Raw genomic sequence first — 16516 nt, 5'->3', positions numbered from 1 at the left:
ACTGGCGGTTGAAATCTTCAACGCCCAGAAATATTGTCCAAAAGCAGTCGTTACTGTTATGTGGAGGGAAAAACCTCTATAGAGGACCTTGCAACCTGAGGTTCTCACCCCTTGAGGGACAGCAATGGAGGAAGGGAAACTGTTCCTACACATTTCCCTGCAAGAAAAGGCCATGACGCTGGCCTCTTCTGCACTCTCACCGTTTTCACCTGTGTGTCTTTTTGGCTTTTCATATCCCCCCTTTTCTGAATGTCTTTTCCTCCCACAACTGGTTAATATTATATAGCCATACTTACCATGAGGTGATGTAATATCGAAGCTACCACTAGAGGGAACATTGCAGAATAGATCTCCCCCTAACATGGGACACACAAGCAATGACAAATAAGACAGTGGAAGAGTTCTTAATGGCACCACTGCTGCTTTTTCTGAAATTCGTTGGCAACAACCCCAGCAGCTCCAGGTGTGGCCTAATGCACTTTGTTGTTGTTCTCTCTCAGCCTGTCCTGGGTGCAAGACAGTTCCAGCGACCATGAAGCTCCTGTTGACCCTCCTTCTGCTGCTGCCACTCCTTACAACTATCCATGCTCAGGTCCTGCCCTGGGATGCTGTTCTTTCAAGCCCTGGGAATCTGAAGGGGAGGGATCCGGCACAATCTTTAGATGGGGGGGGGGCATGGTGGAACCTACACTCAGTATGCAGAATGTTCAGTTGCTGGCATATCCAGCTGAATGGACCAAGAATAGGTGACCCCTGGGGTATCTGCACCTCCTCAACCTCAGCCCTCTCCAAGCACGGCCCCTCAAATCTGCACGAATTCCCCCAAGCCAGAGCTGGGAATTTCCCTCTAGGTTATAGTCGCTTAATGCCCCTTTAATTGTCACAGCAACCCCTGAAGAACATGTTTCATGTGGAGAGGCCTCCATGTCCACATCCCAAGTGGCAGGTCTTTGGGTTGAGCAGACTCTTGTTGGACTGATTTAAAGATGGAAACCAGGGTTGGCCTCCAAAGTTTAACTCAGCTGACTAATGTTTCCTTGTAGATCATCTCCGGGAAACGAGCACTTGACGAGGGAGAAGGCGAAGTGCAGAATGAGGGTGAGACCCTCCAGGTCCGGAGGGAAATTGATACAGGTCGGTTTGGGCTTGCTTTTAGGAAGTTGGGGGCAATGGTTGGGTTAGGACATTCTTTATCCTTTCCTCCTAGGCAATGCTCCCCAAACTCCAGTATTAGGGTCATTATTGCACTCCTGATGCTGGAATGTATAAATCTGCACTTAAAATCTGCACAAATGGATCTCAGCGTTCCACGGAAGGTGGAACGTTCTTCTTCACTGCAGTCAAGAAAGAACCAGTGTTCCCCCCAAATGACTTTGGTGTTAATCCAAAAACACTCACTCTGTGTTATCTGGGAGCATTCCGATCAAATAGGACACGGAGGGCTGCAGGGGCATTTCTTCTGCATTAAATACCTCTCTTTTGCTTCCTGCCCACAGGAGAACAGATAAGAGATCGTACACCTCGATATGTTAAACAGAGACCAAGTGGTAGAAAACCCAAAAAGCAACGTCCCACCAAAAAGCAAAAAGCAAAACCCAAAAAGCAACGTCCCACCAAAAAGCCAGCTCGTACAAAAGTGGTGATGCCATCTTTCCGTCCCTCTTTCCACCTGTCCATCCATCCACCCGCCGAGAGCTACAGCGAATCTAGAAATATAGAAGATAGAAATACAACGATGGAAATATAAATAAATAAATAAATCAAAGAGAATTAAACAGCCATCTATCTGTATTTGTCTTTCATGTGTCACAAATCATGTTCTATAGAAGGCAGAATGTTCCTTTTCACTGCCATCAAGACAATATCCAGTGGTCCCCCCAACTGCCTTTGGTGTCAGTCCAGAACCACCTTGTGTGACCTGGGACTGTTTTGAACGGGTCACATGGTGAGGACTGCAGGGACCTCTCTGCTGCACGTGGGAAGCTTAAACCCATCTCTGCTTCCTTCCCACGGGACATCAGAAAAGAGCTCAATGGCCTGAATGGCCAGGAGGCATTTATCCTTACCTGTTTTCAAGAGGAAATCAAGTTTAGCTCTCCCAAAACCAAATGGCTGAGGCTATCCATCCATCCTTCTATCAATAAAACAGAATGAAACACTGGTCTGTGTTTGTCTGACTTTTCAAACCAAGTTGGCTCCTGGAATGCCCCAAGACAACCTGGCTGCAGCTGGTGATGACTGAGGCCTCAGTCGGAAACTTTGATAAGCAGATGAGGTCAGGGAGGGTCCAATGAGTCATGAGGAAGACTCCAGAATGGATTTCTTTCATTCCCAAAAGTTGCATTCCCATCCTTCTGCCTCATGGCTGGCCATTTAACTGAGCCAGCCTGGAGTCGTGTCTTTCTGGTCCAGTATCTCTTCAAAGGGGACAGTGTGCTGGTTATCTTCAGGTGCTGGTCAACGGTGTGCACAGTGCCATTCAATTTCATAGTCCTGGGGGCTGGCCAATAAGACTTTGTCCAAACCAATGCACCGTTTTTGCTCTGTCTTTATTCTTTAATTTGAGGTTCATTTGGGAGCACCACAGAGAGAAAGGTCCCAACTCTGGAATTCCAAGGCCTATTCTTGGATCCTTAAAAGCTGTCTTTAGGGAAAATCCTCCAGTGTTTTGATTGGCTTTTGATTCCTGTATCAACATTCCTTCTCTGTTGGAACGTCCCAGCTATCAAAGGGGTTTCACAAAACCCTGGTTGACGAAGACTGCCCGGGGGGTTGAACTCAGCCCAAGGGGGATACACAAGGCTCCTCACCCAGAAAGCTTCTTTCAGTGGCAGTAGGACAACCCCGGTCAGGTAGTATTGCCTGAAACCTATGGGGCTCTAAGTGTCCTGGAAATGCTCCTGTCAGGGGGCATAGTTTGGCCTGGTTTAAGTCATTCTACTCCAGACTGAAAGGGTTTCTTCTGGGGAACAGCACATCCTGTGGGGTGCCACGGCTGCAACCATATCCACCTCCCACTTCCAGCATCCATGCAAGGGCAAATCACACATAGTTTTGGGACTGGGAGTCATCCATGGGCTGACCCCATCCAGCTCTGCATCTTCTCATCCAGATATCCATATAGGGATGAGGGAGAAGGCGAAGTGCAGAATGAGGGTGAGACTCTCCAGGTCCGGAGGGAAAGTGATACGGGTCGGTTTGGGCTTGCTGTTGGGAGGTTTGGGGCAATGGATGGGTTAGGACCATCTTTATCCTTCCCTTCTAGACAATTCTCCCCAAACTACAGTATTACACAGGATCATTATTGCACTCCTGATGCTGGAATGTATAAATCTGCACTTAATAATGTGTGATAGAACTAGTTTGACAGGCAAAGCATTCTCAAGTTTAGCAGTTGCAGCACTGCTAGGATACACGGCATGCGCAGAGTTCCGTGTTCAGTCCTCACATGTTCTGTTTCAAAGGTAGCTTCCTTTGGAAAGATCTCTTGGATGGAGACCTCAGCCATCAGCTGCCAGCTGGAGTTAATATCCCTAGGGGAGAGGCACCCTTGGTCCCACACCACACCAGGGAGCTTCCTTGGCTCACAACCTCCACTTAACCTTGGTCAATGTTTGGAGCCACGTGGATGTCTCTGGAGGTCTTTCAGGAGTCACAAATGGATCTCAGTGTTCCACAGAAGGTGGAACGTTCTTCTTTACTGCAGTCAAGAAAGAACCAGTGTTCCCCCCAAATGACTTTGGTGTTAATCCAAAAACACTCGCTCTGTGTTATCTGGGAGCATTCCGATCAAATAGGACACGGAGGGCTGCAGGGGCATTTCTTCTGCAAGAGGGAAGAATAACCTCTCTTTTGCTTCCTGCCCACAGGAGAACAGAAAAGAGATCGTACACCTCGACGGTTAATAGATCGATATGTTAACCGGAGACCAAGTGGTAGAAAAATATTTCTCACCAGAAAGGAAAAACAAGGCTAGCTCACACAAAAGAACTGAGGCCATCCATCCATCTTTCTGTCCATCCATCCATCCACCCAGAGCAGCAAAGAAATGGGTGGTATAGAAATCTAAATAAATAAATCAAAGAGAACCATCTATCTGCATTTGTCTGATTTTTCAACCAACAGCTTGGCTCACAACCTCTAAGTTCACCTTGGCTGAGGTTTGGAGCCACGTTGATGCATCTGGAGGTCTTTCATGTGTCACAAATCATGTTCTATAGAAGGCAGAATGTTCCTTTTCACTGCCATCAAGATAGGAAGCTTAAACCCTTCTCTGCTTCCTTCTCACAGGACATCAGAAAAGAGATCACTGGCCTGAATGGCCAGGAGGCATTTATCCTTAACTGTTTTCAAGAGGAAATCAAGTTTAGCTCCCACAAAAGCCAAATGGCTGAGGCCATGCATCCATGCATCCATGCATCCATGCATCCATCCTTCTATCAATAAAACAGAATGAAACACTGGTCTGTGTTTGTTTGATTTTTCAAACCAAGTTGGCTCCTGGAATGCCCCAAGACAACCTGGCTGCAGCTGGTGACGACTGAGGCCTCAGTCGGAAACTTTGATAAGCAGATGAGGTCAGGGAGGGTCCAATGAGTCATGAGGAAGACTCCAGAATGGATTTCTTTCATTCCCAAAAGTTGCATTCCCATCCTTCTGCCTCATGGCTGGCCATTTAACTGAGCCAGCCTGGAGTCGTGTCTTTCTGGTCCAGTATCTCTTCAAAGGGGACAGTGTGCTGGTTATCTTCAGGTGCTGGTCAACGGTGTGCACAGTGCCATTCAATTTCATAGTCCTGGGGGCTGGCCAATAAGAGTTTGTCCAAACCAATGCACCGTTTTTGCTCTGTCTTTATTCTTTAATTTGAGGTTCATTTGGGAGCACCATAGAGAGAAAGGTCCCAACTCTGGAATTCCAAGGCCTATTCTTGGATCCTTAAAAGCTGTCTTTAGGGAAAATCCTCCAGTGTTTTGATTGGCTTTTGATTCCTGTATCAACATTCCTTCTCGGTTGGAACAACCCAGCTATCAAAGGGGTTTCACAAAACCCGGGTTGACGAAGACTGCCCGGGGGGTTGAACTCAGCCCAAGGGGGATGCACAAGGCTCCTCACCCAGAAAGCTTCTTTCAGTGGCAGTAGGACAACCCCGGTCAGGTAGTATTGCCTGAAACCTATGGGGCTCTAAGTGCCCTGGAAATGCTCCTGTCAGGGGGCATAGTTTGGCCTGGTTTAAGTCATTCTACTCCAGACTGAAAGGGTTTCTTCTGGGGAACAGCACATCCTGTGGGGTGCCACGGCTGCAACCATATCCACCCTCCACTTCCAGCATCCATGCAAGGACAAATCACACATAGTTTTGGGACTGGCAGTCATCCATGGGCTGACCCCATCCAGCTCTGCATCTTCTCATCCAGATATCCATATAGGTTAGGGAGGACCACTTGTTCTTTCTCGACTGCTTTGAAGAAGACCGTTTTGCGTCCTGTAGAACACTTGGAACGGTTGTGACAAACGAAATACCTCCAGAAGCATCAACGTGGCTCCAAGTGTTGGCCAAGGTGAACTTGGAGGTTGTGATCCAAGGAAGCTGCCCAGTGCCGTATGGACCAAGGGCACCTCTCCCCTAGGGACACTAACTCCAGCTGGCAGCTGATGGCCAAGGTCTCCATCCAAGAGGTCTTTCCAAAGGAGGCCATCTTTGAAGCAGCACACGTGAGGAATTATATTTATTTGTGTTGTGATTGTTCTTCCACCCTTCTAAAAAAGGCTCAGAATGAAAATTTGAGAGTGTGTGGGGATATGGCCTGTGACCATGTTGCAGTTGAGGCATGAGTGATCCCCTATGTGCATCCGGCCCTGCAAGAAGCCCACAAAGTGAGTCATGAGAAGGAGAGACAGCACCTGCTGACCATAGACTCTGAAAAGAAAATCAGCAAAACTTGGTGGTCCCTGCATGTTGAGAACAGCGGATGAGGACTTCAGAGGAGTTCAGATTTAGGCAGGATCTCTCTTCCTGCACCCTGTAGCCTCCAGCCAATGCAGCCAATGGAGACTTCATTTTGCTCCATTGACCTGGCTGAGCCCAACAGCTCAGCTTTATGGGAATGTTTTTCGGGGTCCAGTGACTCCTCAATGGGGACAGTGTGTTGGTTCCTTCAGGGGCTGATTAATGGTGTACAGTGATGTTGAACTGCATAGTCGAGGAGGCTTGCCAAGAAGAAGAAGAAGAAGAGTTCGTTTATATGACGTTATTCTCTACCCGAAGGAGTCTCAAAGTGGCTTCCAATCGCCTTTCCTTTCCTCTCCCCACAAGAGACACCCTGTGAGTGGGTGAGGCTGAGAGAGCCTTGATATCGCTGCTCGGTCAGAACAGCTCTATCAGGGCTGTGACTAGTCCAAGGTCACCTAGCTGACTGCATGTGGTGGGAATGGGGAATCAAACCCGGCTCACCAGATTAGAAGTCCGAACTCCTAACCACTACACCAAACTGGCATTAAGACATTTCCTAAGTTAAAGCACCATTTTTACTCTTTATGGGGCAAGAACTTTCAACTCAAGGTTCATTTGGGAGCACCAAAGAGAGAAAGGGACCCAGGCTGGGATCCCACTAAAAAAACAGTGCCTGTTCTTGGATCAGTAAAAGGAAACATCCTCCTGTGTTGTGATTTGATGCCTCTCGACTGTTCAGAATCTAAGAACTGTCTATCCCTTCCCTTTCTCAGGATCGCCTTGTCCTGGGGGGGGGGACCCTTGTTTAGTGGGTACACAAGAGAGGGCCGTTTTGGTGGCAGCCCCATGATTACAGAACACCCTCCCAAGGGAGATGCCCCCTTCACCTTCATTCTTTAGAAGGTAGTGAAGAAAGGATGGAATCAGGATTGCATTTGTTTTAGTTTACTAGCAGTCTGAATTTTTTTTTTTACTTTAAACTTTGGGTTTTAGGTTTCCTGGGCATTTAATTTGATGTTCTTCCACTCCATAAAGATGAAATGTTTTAAATCAAAATATTCCTCCAGGGATAAGGGGGGATTGCCAACTTCTTGCTTGCCATGCATCAATAAGAATTGCCAGCCCTTGGCCCCGGATGAATCAGGACGGCCAGCTTTGGGGTCCAGGAAAGCTATAAAAGTCAGATGCCTCTGCTTGCTTCAGAAGGAGTCAAGAGCACGAGCAAGGTAAGAGTTCAGGGATCCCGAAGGGAAGTTTTACATTCTATTTGTATGCCACTACCTCCTCCCAGTTTTCAGGAAACGGTATTGAGAGTCAGCCTAGCCCTGATGCACAGGTTTAGGTATCCCCAAATGGGGCCCAGGTTTTGCTAGGAGACCTATAGCTTCTTTTTGTCTGCATACGACTCCCAAACCACTTCTTTTTACCATCCAATTCTTTTAATCCCAACTCCTCAGAGGGCATTGCTTTGTATTTCAAGTGGATTTCTTTCTGAAGACGTGCCTTGATTTATTAGTATAGGTCCTTCTCCATACAAGTCTTTCCCTAATGCTCTTTGTCATTTTTCTCTCCCAGCCTTTCCTGAGTGCAAGACAGTTCCAGTGACTATGGAGCTCCTGTTGACCCTCCTTCTGGTGCTGCCGCTCCTCACCACTATCGGCGCTCAGGTTATGCCCTGGGATGCTGTTCTGTCAAGGCCTGGGAATTTGAAGGGGAGGGATCCGGCACAATCCCTTGGACTGGGGAGGGGGCATGGCTTAATGGTAGAACCTACGCTCAGTATGCAGAAGCTCACGGGTTCAGTCCCTGGCACCTCCAGCGGCATGGACCAAGCAGTAGGTGACCCCTGGGGTATCTGAACCTCCTCAACCTCAGCCCTCTCCAAGCACTGCCCCCTGAATCTCCAGGAATTCCCCCAAGCCAGAGCTGGGAATTTCCCTCAAGATTATATTAGGAATTTGGGCAAATTCTGGCCCTCCAGCTGTCCATGGACTGCAATTTCAAGGGCTATACCTTTCAGGGGCCCATGGGAATTGTAGCCCACAATTTGCCTACCCTTGTATTAGCTTGATGACTCTTTAGTTGTTATGGTAGCCCCCAAAGGACATGCTTTATGTGGAGATGCCCCCATGACCAAATCCCAAACACCAGGTCTCCGGGTTGAGGGGACTCCTGTTGGACTCATTTGAAGATGGAAATCAGGGTTACCCCCTAAAGTTTAATTCAATCGACTAATGTTTCCTTGTAGGCCACCACCGGGAAACAATCTCTTGACAAGGGAGAAGGCGAAGTGCAGAACGAGGGCGAGATGCTCCAGGTCCAGAAGGAAAGTGATACAGGTCGGTTTAGGCTTGCTATTGGGAGGTTTGGGGCAATGGATGGGTTAGGACCATCTTTATCCTTCCCTCCAAGGCCAATCTTATCCTTCCCCTGATGCTGGTATGTATATGTCTGCACTTAATATATATACACTCCTGGTGCCGGAATATTTATAAATCTGCACTTAATAATGTGTGACAGAACTAATTCAACAGGTAGAGCATTCTCCAGCTTAGCAGTTGCAACACTGCAAGCATACACTGCATGCACAGAGTTCCAAGTTCAGTCCTCACATCCAGGAGTAGTCAACCTGTGGTCCTCCAGACGTCCATGGACTACAATTCCCATGAGCCCCTGCCAGCAAACGCTGGCAGGGGCTCATGGGAATTGTAGTCCATGGACATCTGGAGGATCACAGGTTGACTACCCCTGCTCACATCCTCTGATTCAACATCTGGCTTGGAAGAACTTCTTGGCCATCAGCTGCCACCTGGTGTCCATGTCCCGAGAGGAGTGGGACCCTTGGTCTTGCTCAGCAGCAGGCGGCTTCCTGGGCTCACAACCTCTGAGTTCACCTTGGCCAACGTTTGCAGTCATGTTGATGCATCTGGAGGTCTTTCCTGTGTCATAAATCATGTTCTGCAGAAAGTAGGATGTTCCTTTTCACTGCCTTCGAGGCAATAACCATTGGTTGTTACCTTTCCTTGGTGTCAGTCGAGAAACGGACTGTTCCCAGAGGGCTGAACAGGGGAGGGCTGGGTGGGGCTCTCTGATGCAGGTGGGAAGCCAAACCTCCCTTCTGCTTCTTTCCCACAGGAGGAGAGAAAATTCACGACATCCTCAAAAAACTGCCAGGAGATGATATTCCTTTTGTGAAATTGAAACCAATAAGATTCGTACCAAAATGACAAAACAAGCTCACAAAAATTGCTGATCCATACATCCGTTAATAAAAGAGAACGAAACACCCGTCTGTGTTGGTCTGATTTTTCAAATGCACCCAGGGGCTAACAGGGAGGGAGGGACGATCTCTCTTTCCTGACCCTCAGTAAATGGGGAACCAAGTTGGCTCCTGGAATGCCCCAAGACAACCTGGCTGCAGCTGGTGACGACTGAGGCCTCAGTTGGAAACTTTGATAAGCAGATGAGGTCAGGGAGGGTCCAATGAGTCATGAGGAAGACTCCAGAATGGATTTCTTTCATCCCCAAAAGTTGCATTCCCATCCTTCTGCCTCATGGCTGGCCATTTAACTGAGCCAGCCTGGAGTCGTGTCTTTCTGGTCCAGTATCTCTTCAAAGGGGACAGTGTGCTGGTTATCTTCAGGTGCTGGTCAACGGTGTGCACAGTGCCATTCAATTTCATAGTCCTGGGGGCTGGCCAATAAGACTTTGCCCAAGATAACGCACTGTTTTTGCTTTCAGAGTTTCCCTGACTTTGTCTGGTTCACTATAAGGCACCTTTCATGTGTGTTCACGTTTGCGGGGGGCCTTTAGAAGGAGCAGTGATGGGTTGGCGTTAGAGGAGCTGGATCCTGCACAAGGTCTTATGAGCTATAATGGTTTTTCTGCGCTGTTTCATTTTGAGGGCTCTTTCGGCCTTTCCCTCTTTCCTTCTCTGTGCTACACTCCCAGAACTGGTGTTCCTTGAACATCTTGTTAGGGTTCCTCTTCTGCCCACTTTCCCTAAATGCATACACTCCGTGGTTCTCTGCAGGTTCATACTGGGGATGGAAACCGGCATGCCACATTTAATAGGAGTATCCAGATAGGAAAAGCAGTCTTCCCTGGAGGTTCTCCAGTACACAACTTGGAAACAACTTGGAAACAAAACCCTGAATAATGTTAGTCTGAAAACAGATATATACCAGGAGGTGGTCTAATTTCTGCCCTCCCCCTGACCAGCAGCACCACAGTCCGTACAGGGGCTCATGGGAATTGTAGTCCATGTGCTATTGAAGAGCCACTAGAGTATTGTATTAGTTTGAAGGTGTATCAGAATGGCAATGGTGCTGAGCTCACCAGTGGCACAGAATGCTAGTCTACAAGGTGTCATAGAATCATAGAATCATAGAGTTGGAAGGGGCCATACAGGCCATCTAGTCCAACCCCCTGCTCAACGCAGGAACAGCCCAAAGCATCCTAAAGCATCCAAGAAAAGTGTCCATATATTGGGTAAGGCCTTCTCGTACAAGGGAGCGAGAGAGAATGATGTAATATAGATATGCTTGACAGAAATATTGTCCAACCAAAAGAGTTTGCTGATGTTCCCACCAAACAGGATTATCCTAAATGGAGGTTCTGTGTTGGTGTTTCCATTTTCTGCCAATAATTACGACATCTACCGCGTTTCCCCCAAAATAAGACACTATCTTCCTTTTATTTTTCCTCAAGATGACACACTATGGCTTATTTTCAGGGGATGTTTTTTTTAAATTACGTATGGTAGAGAGCAGCAGTTTTACTGGTGTTTGTGGGGGGTGAGAGAGCTCGGGGTGGCCAGTGCTGTGGATGGGAGGGTGTTGATGCTAGCACTGTGCCAGCGCCACCCCACTCCTCTGTGCCGCGGTGCTGGTCACCTCGGGCGTCTGTGAGCGCCGAAGCACGCTGGAGCATGCCCTCCTCCCACAGACGGTTGCTGGTTGGTGCTGGGGGAGAGAGACCCACAGTGCTAAATAAAACGGCAGGCACAGCTTTAGTTCTTCCCCCTGAGGACACACTTATTTTCAGGGCATGGTGTATATTGCACAAATGCTTAGAAATCCTGCTGCAGCTCATTTTATGGGTATGTCTTATTTTCAGGGAAACACGGTGGTATGTTTAGCATCGCTGCCATTCCCAGGCTTGTGTGAGATAGACTGGCAAACAGTACTTCTTCATAAAATGTCCTTTCTGAATCCCAGTTTTGAAGACAATGCTTGATAACTCAGCAAGAACACCTCCTGAAACTCACATGAAACAGATTTTGGTCGTTCATGTTTATGTACGTGGGGTAGTCAAACTGCGGCCCTCCAGATGTCCATGGACTACAATTCCCATGAGCCCCTGCCAGCATTCGCTGGCAGGGGCTCATGGAAATTGTAGTCCATGGACATCTGGAGGGCCGCAGTTTGACTACCCCTGGTTCAGAGTGTTGCAGTTTTCTACAGATTTAAATTTACATGCCACTTCAAAGTCAGGGAATAACTAGGGCCATTTCCCACGGCTTAAAAATAGCACAATGGTTGCTAATTGAAAACGCTACTAATTTGGCATTACCCACGACGTCGTAGACAATCTGCAACACTCCTGAAACCGATCAGCAATAAGCGCTTCGTTTTAGCGCTTTCAGGGAAATCCAGAAAAGTGGATTCACCCTCCGGATAGCGATACACTCCTGCAACCAATCTGCAACACTAGCGCTAAAGACCTGTGCGTTACCATTGTTGCTGGTTCTTCAAAGCCCCTCCCCCTGGCTCTCTTCTCCAAACTTCCGGCGAAGCGATCGCCATTTTTTTTTCTCGGAGCGAGCGGGGATAAACGCACCGGCGAGCCTCTTTCTGTTTAGAGGCTTCCCTGGCTTCATTCCTTCACCTTTAGTCACTAAGCACAAACCACTTAAAAGCCCGTTTGCTGGAATAAAGTCCCTTTATTTTTTACACATAAATTCAGCCGAAAATCGAGCCCGTGAGAAGGGGGGGGGGAATTTTTTTTTATCACTCGAGCCAGCGTGCAAACGATCATACAATCAAACGACAGCTCACATTAGGCAGCTGGATGGGTCTCTCCGTAGCAAAGAATCTACACAGATTCGTTGCTATGGGTCTGTTTTTTTTTTTAAAAACCTTTCTTAAAGGGAAAGGGGCTGTTTGGGAGCATGCTAACGGCTGCCCATTGGCTGCTTGACGGCCAGGGGCGGGACGAGCTTGGCAATAGCGCTTCCTTTCTAGCGATTTCTGCCGAGACCGGAAGCCTGTGGGAAACGCTAAAAAATGCAACTGATTCCACTACAAAGCCAGGTGTGCAAAACGACGAATTCCACTATTTTAAATGGCGATTTTTCATTCCGCAAACAATTTGCAACAAAGATCCCCGTGCGAAAAGGCCCCTAGATACTCAAAGGCAGACACCAATTGATATTTGATCCTCCTTTATTTAAAAATAGAGCCACCAGAGCTAGCATTTTCCAGTGGGAATCTGTTAAGTTGGTCCTCCTTTAGAAGGCCATGAATTGCACGTCACAGAATGCCAAACAACAAACACGCAGCATTTAGTAACTGGGCTGGCATCCTTATTCTGGCCTCTTTGCCCTCTCGTCACCCTGATACAAAATGGTATCCCCTCGACAAAAATGAAAATACTGAGTCTTTTATAGTTTTCCATGCTTTCTTCACGTTCTTCATCATGCCACTGGATGATCTTTCTTTTTCCTGTTGGTAGGAAGCAGAAGAACAGTTACACCCTCCAGCTACAGTGAAGTAATTCAAGGTACCAGACTGGAAAGGGAATTCATTCTTCCCAGGGTCCAGAGGGGGGGGGGGGCTCTTCCCTTGGCAGCCTCTTCCGTGGCCTTGTCTCAAACCCGGCTGGTACCAGGTGACCCAAAGGAGCCTCAGCAGGACAGTGGCAAGGGCGCTTTCTGATTTAATCCACTGGCATCCCAAGGGGTGCTTTTTTCCGTTTTTGTTTTTTAAAAGGTGTCGGTGCTCATATAGAAGATTGTACTGGTTTCTACCAATTCCTACCTCAGGATATGGAAGAGCCCCCTGCCCCCTGCCTCAGTACCAGTAGGATAGATTCAAGTGGGTCAACATATTAGTCTGAAGTAGCACAATGAAATCAGAGTCCAGGGGCACCTTTAAGACCAACAAAGATTTATTCAGGGCGGGAGCTTTTGAGTGCAAGCACTCTTCCTCCAGGTCCTTTCACTCGAAAGCCCACGCTCTGAATGAATCTTTGTTGGTCTTACAGGTGCTACTGGACTGATTTTTTTTTTTTTAGTACCAGTAAGTAGCCTACACACACACACACACACACACACACACACACAGCTCTGGTTCCTAGAACACTGCAATAGCAGTGTTATGGGCTTCAAGAACACTGGGAAATGTAGTTCTCCAGAGTGCTTGACGCCATAAGATGTCTAATGTATTCTTTAATTCAGAAGACCAGGAGCAGGCCCCTCTTTTGGATCCCTTTGAGCTGGGAGAGGAAGAAACGGAGACTTTTCAGTCTTCTCCACCCCTTCCTCCTGCTTACAGTGAAGGAGGAATCTGGATTCAGAACTAAGACTTTTATATCTTAAGAAAATATATGTTTATTTAATATTGGAATAAAGGCAGGGATATCAATATTTTACTGGGAAATGTGCTTTCGGATTGACCGGGGTTTGGAGGCAGTGAGACACATCCATGTATTTAAAACTGTATGCCTCTCCTTTTGAGTTGCTTGCTTTATTAATACATACAGAAGGAGAAAAGAAAAACCATGAAAGAAAAGGAGACCAAGAGGCTATCCTATAGAATTGACTGTTTAAATTTTTTATTTCCCTTTCTTATTGGTCAACATCCATTGAAGCTGTAACATCATCACAATGGAACAGGAATATAAAACCCCTAACAAAGGATTCCTCTGTAGCTAGCAAGTTTTCAGGTAACACAGGATGCTTCATATAGGACCCTTCGTTTTGTGGGTGAGGCTGAGAGCAAAAATGAGTAACTTGTTTTGAAAAATGAAATGCCATGGTAATGGGGAGAGGAGGGTACCCCTCTTAAAAAACCAGGACACAGGGTTGTCCTAACTGTGGCTCTCCAGAGGTCCATGGACTACAATACCCATGAGCCCCTGCCAGTGTGAGCTGGCAGGGGCTCATGGGAATTGTAGTCCACGGACCTCTGGAGAGACACAATTTGGACATCCCTGCAAAGATGCACACAGTCTGCATGCAGCAATCTACATGTCAGGTGGTTTTTGTTTTTTTTTCCAGGGAATACAAAGTCTACGTAAGGGCTGCAGAAAGCATACAGCATCCTGAAGAGCCACCTGGCTGCCACTTACCTCCACCCCTGCCTCAGCGAAAACCAACAGCATTGCGATGAGGAAGATGGCCATCAGCCTCATAATGGATCGGAGTGTCGGCCCTGGGCTCAGTCAAGGAACGTGGGGCAGGATGCGTGCTCCTCGGCTCGGCTCGGCTCGGCTCGGTTGTGGTGGTCCCTGCAGCCTGCTCTATATAGCTCTCTTGAAGCAGAGTGCGTCTCTAGGTGGAAATCACGTTCTGTCGGAGGACATGATGGTTGATAACTTCCTGCTTGCAACGGAGGGAACGTTCTGGTTCCTGCATCCATTTGTGACACATGAGAGAGCTCAGGTTGAATCAGTCCGATGGGCTGTAATGGGCTTCCGATGTTGCCCAATGGGAGCGTGGAGGTCACGAGCCCAGGAAGCTTCCCTGTGCTGAGCTGGACCAACAGGCCCTCTCCCACACAGCAGCACACAGCAGCACCGACTGCGGCCGGCTGTTGCTGGGTGAGGCTTCAGGCCCAGTGGCCTTTCCAAGCCAGGCTGCCCTTTAACTCGAGCAAGGGGGGTTGAACGTGGGTCCCTGGGCCCAAAACCTAGGTCCAGCAGCACTTGGGCTTTGGTGCCCCCAACTTTCTTCCTCAAGGAGCACATCTTTAAAACCCGGCCCAAAGGAGAGACGCATGTTTTCCAGTCGACTCTTTTGTGGCACGGGGAACGAGAGCCATGGAGAAGAGCTGGAAAAGTTGAGAGGCTTTACAGCAAATTATAATATTGTGGATCTGGAATGAAACTGTGGTTGGAGGTCAATTTAAAAAGCATTCCCCCTTTGAGAGGGACAAAGCAAGTTTTGGAAGCTGAAAGGGAGTTGGTCAAGAAGGCTCTTGGGCGGTCACGAAACAGCAGGACCCTGCTGGGTTCCTCGTTTGCCTGTTCCCTTCCCCTTTTTGTACATTATCGCTTGGACGGCATCCCTAGGTTGGCTGGGACCTCTTCCTCCCTTCTGAGATCAGAGCCATTTTCCCTGGCAGGTGTCCACCTCCCCCCATGTGCCTGTTCCTGGGCCCGAGGCGTACAGCAATACATCTCATAAAGGTGATGTACCCAGTGCTGTCTCCTTTAAACACATTTTGGGGTCGGTGGGCAAAATTTTAAAGATAAACTGTGAGGGCAGCTGGGGAATCCACAGCCCAATCTGAATGGAAGTACAGTCGAGGGGGGGGGGGGGAGAATGTGGAAAGGGCTGTTGCTTTAATTTCTCATCTGTCAGAGTTACACAAACATACAAAATCAGAGTCCAGTAGCACCTTTAAGACCAACAAAGATTTATTCAGGGCGTGAGCTTTCGAGCTCGAAAGCTCACGCCTTGAATAAATCTTTGTTGGCCTTAAAGGTGCTACTGGACTCTGATTTTATTGTGCTAATTTAGACCAACACGGCTACCCATTTGACTCTACACACATATAAATAGTTAGCTAAGGAGCACCGGCCAGGTAAGCGGCCCCTGGTCATTTGGAGATGGGCAGCTGGACTGAAAGACGCTTTGGGGCAAGATCTCTGTCAGCCAATTCCAGCTGCCTTCCTCTTGGGCTGTGTGAAGAAGGAGAACTGGGTTCTGTATACCCTGCTTTTCATTACCTGAAGCGTCCCTTCCTCTCCCCACCACAGAGACCCTGTGAGGTAGGTGGGGACAAGTGAGCTCTAAGAGAAACTTTTCTGCAACAGCCCTACGAGAACTGTGACAGGCCCAACATCACCCAGATGACTGCCTGAGCAAGAGGAGGGCATCAAACCAGGTTACAGGCTACTGCTCTTAACCAAGACCCCAATCTGGCTGTCAACATCCAGGGTCCCATGGAGACCTTCAAGAGCAGAGACCCTCCTCAGGACTGCACCCGAAGGTCAAACTACCCCTCAAGAGGTGGCAGGCTCTCCTTGGGAGGGTGTTAAGCAGAGGCTAGACGGCCACTTGACAGCCACGCTGCCTCTGTGAACTCAGGCAGATCACGACAAGGAGAGTAGGGAGGGACAAGCCAGGCTTGGCTCTTGGGGCCTTTGCTTACATGCCAAATGTCACGTTGGGTGCAGGAGGGAATTCCCCACCATGCCGGATTGACCCAGGGATCCTGGAGTTTTTCTGCCATCCTCTTGGCATAGAATGGGGTCCCTGAGGGAGTGTAAGGGAGACGGTAGCTGAGAATTTCCTGCATTGTGCAGGGGGTTGGACTAGATGACCCCTGAGATCCCTTC

At 48.2% G+C, this 16516-nt stretch overlaps 2 long non-coding RNA genes across 2 annotated transcripts; both read left to right on the top strand.

Annotated features, from left to right (window-relative positions):
* Window positions 1-497: 497 nt before the first annotated feature.
* Window positions 498-1625, top strand: LOC143824583 (uncharacterized). The gene is made up of 3 exons (XR_013226801.1): window positions 498-592; window positions 1044-1134; window positions 1497-1625. It is a non-coding gene; the product is annotated as an uncharacterized LOC143824583 (long non-coding RNA).
* A 5904-nt stretch (window positions 1626-7529) lies between these two features.
* On the top strand, window positions 7530-9215 carry LOC143824655 (uncharacterized). The gene is made up of 3 exons (XR_013226819.1): window positions 7530-7617; window positions 8199-8289; window positions 9086-9215. It is a non-coding gene; the product is annotated as an uncharacterized LOC143824655 (long non-coding RNA).
* The last annotated feature ends 7301 nt before the right edge of the window (window positions 9216-16516 follow it).

The sequence above is a fragment of the Paroedura picta genome, chromosome 15, assembly GCF_049243985.1.
Source record: "Paroedura picta isolate Pp20150507F chromosome 15, Ppicta_v3.0, whole genome shotgun sequence".
NCBI classification, from domain to species: Eukaryota; Metazoa; Chordata; class Lepidosauria; order Squamata; family Gekkonidae; genus Paroedura; species Paroedura picta.
This window is presented reverse-complemented; position numbering and strand designations above follow the sequence as displayed.